The sequence below is a fragment of the Simochromis diagramma genome, unplaced genomic scaffold (genome assembly GCF_900408965.1).
Source record: "Simochromis diagramma unplaced genomic scaffold, fSimDia1.1 OVJJ01000781.1, whole genome shotgun sequence".
Classification (NCBI taxonomy): domain Eukaryota; kingdom Metazoa; phylum Chordata; class Actinopteri; order Cichliformes; family Cichlidae; genus Simochromis; species Simochromis diagramma.
In genome coordinates this window covers 710,246-719,547 of record NW_024386832.1, presented here as the reverse complement: position 1 = coordinate 719,547, position 9,302 = coordinate 710,246, and the positions used below count along the sequence as shown (strand labels likewise).

At 39.0% G+C, this 9,302-nt stretch overlaps 1 long non-coding RNA gene across 1 annotated transcript; it reads right to left on the bottom strand.

Moving 5' to 3' along the window:
* Positions 1-254: 254 nt before the first annotated feature.
* LOC120731467 lies at positions 255-8,878 on the bottom strand. Its single transcript, XR_005695370.1, has 3 exons — positions 8,789-8,878; positions 6,028-6,032; positions 255-268 (listed from the first exon to the last, which is right to left on the bottom strand). It is a non-coding gene; the product is annotated as an uncharacterized LOC120731467 (long non-coding RNA).
* Between the last annotated feature and the right edge of the window lie 424 nt (positions 8,879-9,302).

The window sequence follows — 9,302 nt, the reverse complement described above, 5'->3', positions numbered from 1 at the left end:
AATATAGACGCACTGCATGAATATTACTTCTGCATTTTAAGACTTGCTCACAGCCGTTGTGAAAGCGTAATCACAGTCAACACCTAGAACACAACAAATAAAATGTCCTTGATGCAGCCGAAACAAGAGAATATGTCATAATTGACGTCAGTGGACTGCATGCAAGTGCTATCAAAATTACACTTGCCTGGCTGCTTTTTGCACAACAGAGTTTAATATAAAGAATGAATATTTAGTTTAAACATACCTTTTATTTTTATTTGTCACACTGACGTCCGGGTTTAATGCTGGTCCAATCATGTTTTTGTAGCTAAAAACAATAAGTGCTGGTCACATTGGTTTCTTCAGTGGTCTTTTTGCATGAATTTCTGCAAATCAGAACTGACAACTCACTGTATACTCAACTTGTTAACAGTTAAATAGACCTTCGTGTCCACACGAGTGCAATATGGATCATTTTTGCTATGCTTTTTTCAGTGTGATTGGGTTAAATGGAGCTTTGTTTGTGCTTGCTAGTTAAACCATTGGTCTAGCTAAATCTTGACACTTCATTCTTTATTTATTGAAAACCCTCATTCTGTATTATGACAAAAATGTGATGTTCTGCCATTAAAAACTTGTTTTTCTGCTGCTTTGTGATGATGTTGGCAGTCAAAACTGAACTGCCACACCAGCTGAGAGAATCTGCGTGGGGAAAGTCGACTATGACTCTTCCCTTGTTGAGCATAAAGCATAAAGCAGTTTTCTGCTGACCCCTCCACTGCCATTGCTGAGTGCTTAGAAGTAGTACATGATACAACAGATGGGAAACTCTCAGCCTAGATCAGACAGCAGTTGTCAGTGAACACAGTATGATGAAAACAGTATCAGGAAAAGCATTTAATCCAATATTTAGGAAACATTCCAGTACCTAAATGTGACCAGCTGTAAGAGCATGGATTTATTCTTCTACTGCTAGCACTCTTCCTGCACATGAATTGTTTTCATTCATGGTCAGGTAGAGCAAATGATGTGCACGCAGCTAAAAATCCTTCCCCTTCCCGGGTCTTGGCTCTCTTGTCACTCCAATGCAACACTTGATCTTCCTTAAGGACTAGTAGGACCGTTGTAAATGGAGCACTCAAATGCTACGGAGACATTTCTACACTTTTATTACAGTCTCAGCTATGTGGAGCCTTCAAGCAGTCTGTGACCATGTTTAAGCTCATTTGACAACCAATGCACTCTGCAGTATGAATGAATTTGCTTATAGTGTGTTTAAGCTTTCCTTTTGGGGAATACCCAACATTAATGTTGTATATATCCTTCTGAAATCAATGATATTAGTGAATTAGTGAATGAAAAATGAACCTATTTTCTTACAATATAATTATTTAATCTTTTTCTGTACAGATAGGTAAATCCCTGAGTTTTAAACACTGTCTCCATGCTTGAAAGATTATTTGTACATGTGCAAATCTTTCTTTGCATTTTTAAAGCCACTTTTTGTGCTACTGTCTCAACACTTGTTATTCACACCTGCCTGTCGATTCTGCTTAAAGGTTCCACTTCCACTACAATCAGCTGATTTCAGTTCGTGTTTTGGAGTAGGAAAATAGTGTGACAGTCTACAGCATTGATATGGACATTACTTTTATTTTTACTGCACAAAAGAACAAAACTGTGATGGTAAAGTGGAAACTGCATCCAGGGCAGAGACAACTGCATTATACAACCTAACTCAAAGGTCGCCAAGAACCCACAGTGATGTTAGCTGAGTGAATGCCGACCCAAGCCCAGCCGCCAGACCCTGAACTTCACCAAATAACAAAAGCAGCAATGAGCAGTCCAGCTGCAGCCGCCGATTCTACCTGTTCATGTTGCTAAAGTAGAATCACTGCAGCGATCGCTTTGAAGTCTCTTTCTGCTGGTTTTCATCTTTGCTCTGTGTTGCTGACTTTGTGTTCATACTTAACTATTAAGAGAAAGGTCATATGTGTGTCGCCATTAGGATGGGGATTTGTGTTGGTGTGTGTGACTGCAGCCTGTAGGTTTATGTTGTTAAATGGTAATTATGTGACAACGTGTTTCAGGTAGTTTTACAAAATAACACGGGAAGGAAGGAAGGAAGGAAGCTGCCAAAGAGGATATTTCTTTAGAGCAAGTGAAGAATTTCAGGTGTCATGGGTTCTCGTTAGGCCAAGATGGAGCACAGGATAGACAAGCATGAAGGTGTATCACTGACAGTATCACACAATTCTGGTTGTGTAGAAGTTTATGGGAAAACTGCCCTCGGCTCACTTCTTCTGTGACTTTGGTTGCAACTCTTATCTAATATGTTTACAGCCTCGGTGTATAGTTTCAGGTTACACTGGATTCGGCATGGAGTTGTATAAACCAGGACTAGCCAGGCTATGGTCACTGGCTAATAATGTGTGATGTTGCATGTCAAAGGCCCATGAGTGAACTGTGTCGCTCACACCTCAAAACTCAACAACATGGTGTCACTATGAGCGTAAACCTAACTGCATGCAGGGCCAACAACCCACCATCAACCCCTACCACCTCCCTGTGACCTGTTTGCTACAGTGTCACAGCATAAGGTGAAGCGGACATAACCAATCAGCAGCTACACGAGTTTGTTGACTAAATATAAATCCCCTGATTTTCTAAAACGCACAGGGATGCAGTGTACTGATATTTTTGTCTCACAAATCGAGACTTAATCCATGCCTCTATTGGGTGTGCAGCGTTTGATATTTTCTGCCTACACAAAATAATACCCGAAGCATTGAAATGCATCATCCAGCAGTGATTACAGAACTGAATTAGTGACAGAGTAGCTGTTCCTCCAATCACTTGTGCCACCTTGCCTGGCCACCTCAATCATGTTTTCTTATTAGGCTTCGGGACTTTAGCGGAATATTCATGTGCAAGTTGAATATAATTGTGCCTGGGAAATGAATAGGACAATTGGGGCAAGGATTTGCATATCTCGCCGCTCAGATGTTAACCCTTATTAAGTCAGGAAATAATGTGAATTTTTGCAACAAAAGCCGCATGGACCCTGAAGGGAATTATCTGTTTAATGCATGATCCTACTTTGCATTTTTTTGACACACATGCTCTATCAGCTGTTACTGCAAATGTAGTATCATAACCACTAACCATACGGTTATTTTATTATTTTCCTGGACCCATCTTTTAATGACTGCTTTCAGTGATTATGATTACAGCTGCTCTCCTAGTTGAGTAGCACTGATTATAAGTTGCTTTGCATAAGAACCTTGCCAAATGACTAAGACGTAAGTGTGAATTAGTGTCAATGTTGAGGATGCCGACAAGAGGACTAAAGATACTGAGAAAGCTTCTCTCCTGAAATGGAACAGACATGCTTGTTTCCAATACATTTCACTGTACATCTATTTGGCTGGTGAAGTTCAGTGTTTCTCTACAATGCAGTAAATTGTTGTGATCTGGTACCCTGAATTTTGCAAGAGTAGGTGTCAGTTTTTCATGCAAAGTAAAGGATGCCTCATTTTAGACCCAAACTCTTCTGCTGAGGGCTGTGTATACAGAAATAAATTTATCATGATGTGAAGTATATGAAGTGGACCAAGTTGACTGCTCGCTCGCAGCATCAACCCACAACAAGTGTCTGAATCCCACACTTCTTGTCAACTAAGTGTCAACACAATAAAAATGCTGTTTTTTGTACACTTTACGTGCATGTAGAGCTAACAAACTCTTCCTTCTGAGTAAAGGCTTAAGGACAGAAGTGCTGGTTGTTAAATGCAGCGCAGTACCTTTGTCTCCCTTTTTATGAATGAGAAACTTTCAGCGTCTGCTTATCATATTGTTGATTGTAAAATATATTAGGATTTTAATATTTAACTATATATAGCTAAAGATGGATTTACCTGACAAGTGCTTGAATGTTGAACTAGTAAAGCTTAAGCAGAAGTCTTAATAAACGTCCTTCCCTTCAAAGCTGAAACCCACTTACTGTAGATAAAATTTCAAGCTCCAGCCAAATCGTCTAAGTATAACTTACTTACAGCTCCCTCAGCTCGTTGTCTAACAATGCAAATTCTCACAAAATTTGTTGTAAATGTTAAGTGCTCCAAAGTATCACCTACATATCTTTCTATACCTTTACTGTGATAAATTCACTAATAATATTACAGTAAGTAATCAAACAGTTATGTCATTCCTTGCAATACTTAAGTTATTCACTTATTCACTTTTCCTGCACAGTTGCATTAAAATCAGCTCAATTTAGTTCCTGCGAAGAAAAAAACGTGTTGAGCGGTCTACAGCTTTTGAGGAGTAGAGAAGTGGACAAGAGTGCTGCTGCAAACATTACCGCTAACACAGCAGCATCTCTTTCAAACCATCTACAAAGAAGATGCTAACACAAAGCTAGCTGCATATAACCTGCGACCCAGACTAAAGCCGAGTGTATTCAGACCAACCGAGTAGCCAAAGCTTGATTTTCAACTAGTAACAAAACCAGAGGAAAGCAGTCAGCCTCGTGTCATTGTAGCCTCTATTTCTACACGCGCCTGTTTCTACAGCAGAATCACTGTTGTCAGAAAAATGTTGAAATAAAGCGTTCTGTGACCTAGACTTGTCAGCTGCATGTTAAAACGTAAACACTAAAAGAAAGATTTGATGTCCTCATCAGATCTGGGATTTATGCCAGTTTGTGGTCATGTACCGTACGGTTTACAGTACTGAGCAAATGCTGGAAACAAAGAATGCTTTCAGAAATAGAAGTGTTACTCATTTATTTTCATCAATCATCAAATTGCAGTGAATAAACAGAAGAAATTTAAATTTGGCGTGACCACTCTTTGCCTTCAAAACAGCATCAATTCTTCTAGGTACACTTGCACACCGTTTTTAAAGGAACTCGGCTGGTGGCTGTTCCAAACATCTTGGAGAACTAACCACAGAGCTTATGTGGCTTCCTCACAACCTTTGGCCTCTTCATGTAATCCTAGACACACTCAATGTTGTCGGGATCAGGACTCTGTGGGGACCATACCATCACTTCCAGTACTGCTCGTTCTTCTTTATGCTGAAGATAGTTCTTAATGACTGTGGTCTGCAGGGCAGCCCGGGTGGGGTGAGTGAGGTGGACCCAGGAGCAGACACAGGCACTGAACTTTAAACAAAAGACAAGCCTTTATTATGGCTGATATACGTGGAACATAAATCAAAACAAACTAGACTGTGAAACCATGACCTAACAAAGAAAACTATGAATCAACTAAGACACTATGACGCCTATGAACTGACTATGATCTCTATGACAAGAGGAAGATACACAGACGACGTGACAGAGGGAGACAGAGGACTTAAATACACACAAGGTGATCAGGGGAGGTGGAGGCACCTGGGGAAACACATGAACCTAATGACGGGACAGGGGAAGTGAAACTGAATACAATGAGCAAAGAACACCAGACTCTTTCTAAATAAAACAGGAAACATGGAGACTTGGACATAACACAAGCTTAACAGATCTAAAACACTTGACAGGCTAGACAAGGAACCAAACACAGAAACCAGGGAGACAGATCATAAATATTTGCTGGCCTAAACCTCCACTAAACCCTAAATAAAAATAACATACAAACTTATAAACACCAAACTTACATGAAAACTTCAAAATTACAAAATAAAACTCAAAGCGCTGGGTCAGAGACGCGGCCTGTGACATGTGGGGCCATTGTCCTGCTGCAAGAATACCTTTGGGGCCAATAAACAATCATTTATATTTCTGAAAGCATTCTTTGTTTACAATATTTAATCTTTTCAGTGGGCTTAAAGTAGCACTATTGGTTATGGGGAAAAGATCCGTGGAAACTATGAGTGTTGTGTTGTCTTTTCAAATCGGTGGGATTTCAGATTTTTAATAAGAGCATTTTTTAGTTTGTTCCCCTTTCAAACGTCTCCTCAAAATGCTTCTTAGACACTGACTCCAGGAGGAATTTGAGGCATCACTGCACAGATGGCAGCTTACAGGCTGCAGCAGCCAACTGCAGCTGGAAATGGAAATAATCAGGATTGTTAGGTTTGATTAACTAATGCAGTCACGACTTTTTTTAATTCTTAAAACTTTTTTCTAGTAAGGGATGAAGCAGGAAACTATAGCAGTTCTTGTTATTGGATTGCTTATTCTAAATCAAATTAACCAAACAAAAGATTGTTTGAAATCAGAAAGTCTCGCCGCTTTGGCAAGCCCAAGAGCTACACGGGATTGTTTTTCTCTGGCATGTAATTAAGGGCCTTAGTTATTTGTGTTTCCTAAGCCCCCTGCTATTATAATAGACCCTGCCACCCGGGTTTTAATTAACTGCTTTTTTAAAATGTATTTGTTTGTTTTGTTTGTTTTTTTAGGACAAACAAATCGCTGGACAAATAATGATTAATGATTAGTTTCTCCAAATTTATCCCATTATGAATTATTATTACTTATACCAAGAAAATGGTTTAACTGGTAAATGTTCAGAGGCAAGCTGTATGATGGTATGTGCACTATGTTTATATCTTCAAGGCATTCATGTACACAGAGTACTTACAAGTGTTTAGTTGTGCTGACCAATGAAAATATGTTGTAGAACTAAGTGAGGTCATAGTCTAGCTCTATTCATACATTCAAAGAGTCACTGCGTTAAATCTGACTGGAGGACAAGGAGGAAGAAGAAACATGTTGTGACAGAGCTTTTTAACCTAATCTTGAGCTGTTATCTTGAGAAACGTCTGGTGTACTGGTGGGAAACAACATGATCTTGCTGAGCCTAAGAATTCCACGAACAGATGTGGAAACAGCATGAAGAAACATCTGGCAGGGCAGTGAGGATGTGGTGGCATTTTTCAGCCCACTATTTCCAGCAACAGTACAGCACATAGAGTAGTTAGAGAGTAATGAACGGAATGGTTGACATGATTAACCAGGACTTAAAATTCATTCTCACATATAATCTAAATAATAAATAACAATTTAAGATTTGTTAAATACAGAAAACCTTATCATACACAATGTTAAAATGGTGTCTGATGTCAAAATAACAAAAATTACATTGTTAATATTGCAATCATAAAAAATATGTACGCTCCTGCTGCTGGAAGCTGTCCACAAGAACATATAAGGCGTATTGTAGAGTACAAGAGTATGTACACAAGTCTTTTTTTAGGTGGTGGGTCATCCGCATTCGTGATTTGGTAAGAGTGTAATAACTGGTTTGTTTGGTCAAGTAGTGGTGTGTGTTTCATTTTCATTTTAAGGCCTGAATAAATGTATTAACCAATAGTTAGTTCTTCTCAGGATGAACTATTTTTTTCATAGAAATTAACAAATTTCAGTTCAATTCATCAGTTTAGCTCCATTTAATTTGTTTTTTAGAACTAACACGTATTTGTATTGTGATAGTCTGCTGAGCTGAATTGCATTTATACACATTTTTTTCATATTCATCAATTATTAGCATATGTGTTTTGAACATAATTAAGTATTTTCCACTACACTCTTCATTGTAACTGGATTTCTTTTCTCCATGACGGCTTCTTCGTGTGTTTTAAGATCTTTACATTTTCAATATCCATATCTGTTGGATGTGAGAGGAAGAAAACATTTTCATGCACAAATGAGAAAACCAACTGTGAGGCTTTTATGCTGCTTTCAAATCTTACAAACAACAAAGTGTGAAAACTGAGGGTGTCAAACGGAGAGGTGTTGGGTTTTTTGTTGTTGTTTTTTTTCATGAAATTGTGTGATAATTGTGTGTATTGCATTCGCTCCAAATCAGTGGAACCAGGATCAGTCAGTTAGTAGTGAAGGGCCAAGGTTTGTAGCGCCTTCTTTCAAAGTGTTAATTGCACATTTTTGCTTATTAATAAATGTTACTTTTGTTACTCTGTTTCACCCACAGACATTAAGCTTTATTCCAAGTTGCATCGCATGAGGAGCCCTAATTATCTTAGGAATAAATGCACACGAAATGACGTATTTTTGTCATGGTCCTGGGCCATGTTGGCCCAGTATTCTTAGTTTTTGTGTGTTTTGTATTTTGTTCCCTATTTATGCCTTGGTTCCTAGGTTATTTAGTTAAGATGTTCCTTATTTGGTTACCTCCTGTGTGCCCCTGTGTATCTGTGAGCCCTCGTCTCTCCTTGTGTTTTATTCCATGTTTTCCCCAGCCCGTTATGTCTGTGTTCTCCCCGTGCTCTCTCTCCTCCTGTCTGAACCTCCGTGTACTTCCTGTTTTACTTTGACAGTCTCTCGTCAGTATGCGTCATGTTGTGTTCACTCCTGCCCTGTCTCGTTATGGTTATCTGTGTCAGCTGTGTTCCCCGTGTGTTCCCACTTCCCTCGTTAACCCTCTGTGTATTTATGTCTGCGTCTCCCTCAGTTCGGTGTTGCATTCTCCCTCATGACTGTGTGCCCCTCCGTGTGTTTCCTCGTAAGTCCGTTCCTTAGTACTTCCCAGTTTAGTTTCATGTTATTTTGTATCGCTGTTATCTTTTGTCAGCAATAAAGCTGTATTTTGAGTCCAGTCCTGTTTTCCCGTGAGTTTGCGTTTGGGTCCTATTTCCTGCCTGCCACACAGCCGAAACATGACAATTTTACATTGACAAATTCAGCTGCATAGGCTCGGACACGGCCTACACTGGGTCTCTTCTAAAAATACAGTCGTGTGAAAGTCGTATGCTTTCTCTCATTGTTGTAATTTTAAAAACAAGTAGAAGTCAAAAAGTAAGTACATGCCAAAATTTGTCACTGATTAAAATTCACAACCACAGATGGGCAGTAACTGTAATCCGATTAGTTTTTTTAAGTAACGGGGAATGTAAGGGATTACTATTGCAAAACAGGTAATTAGATTACTGTGCTGATAGTGTTAGTGCAGCTGTCCCTTTAATAGTTCTGATACCTGGTGACATCACAGGAAGCAGGAAGTAGTAAGGTTTAGTGAAGTTTGCACATGGCCAAGGAGACTGCCATGAATCCACATGCATCTGCCCTCAATCCTTCGTCTTTTGGAGCATCGTCTGTATATATATTGTTTATTTGATACTTATCTGTAGTTCTGTGGTTGTATTTTGTGACATGAGGGAAGTTTAATGTGTAACTTTGATACGTTGTTGAAGCCACATGTTTAGAGCACGGCTAATGCTTATTCTTGCAGCTAAAGTGCTACGCTACGTTGATTTAGATTATTGTAGACTTGTAGGTACAGTGTATATGTAAGATTTAAAGAATATACTGTAATTGTAATTGTGTTATGTTTGTTTCAGTTTCACACTTTCTACAT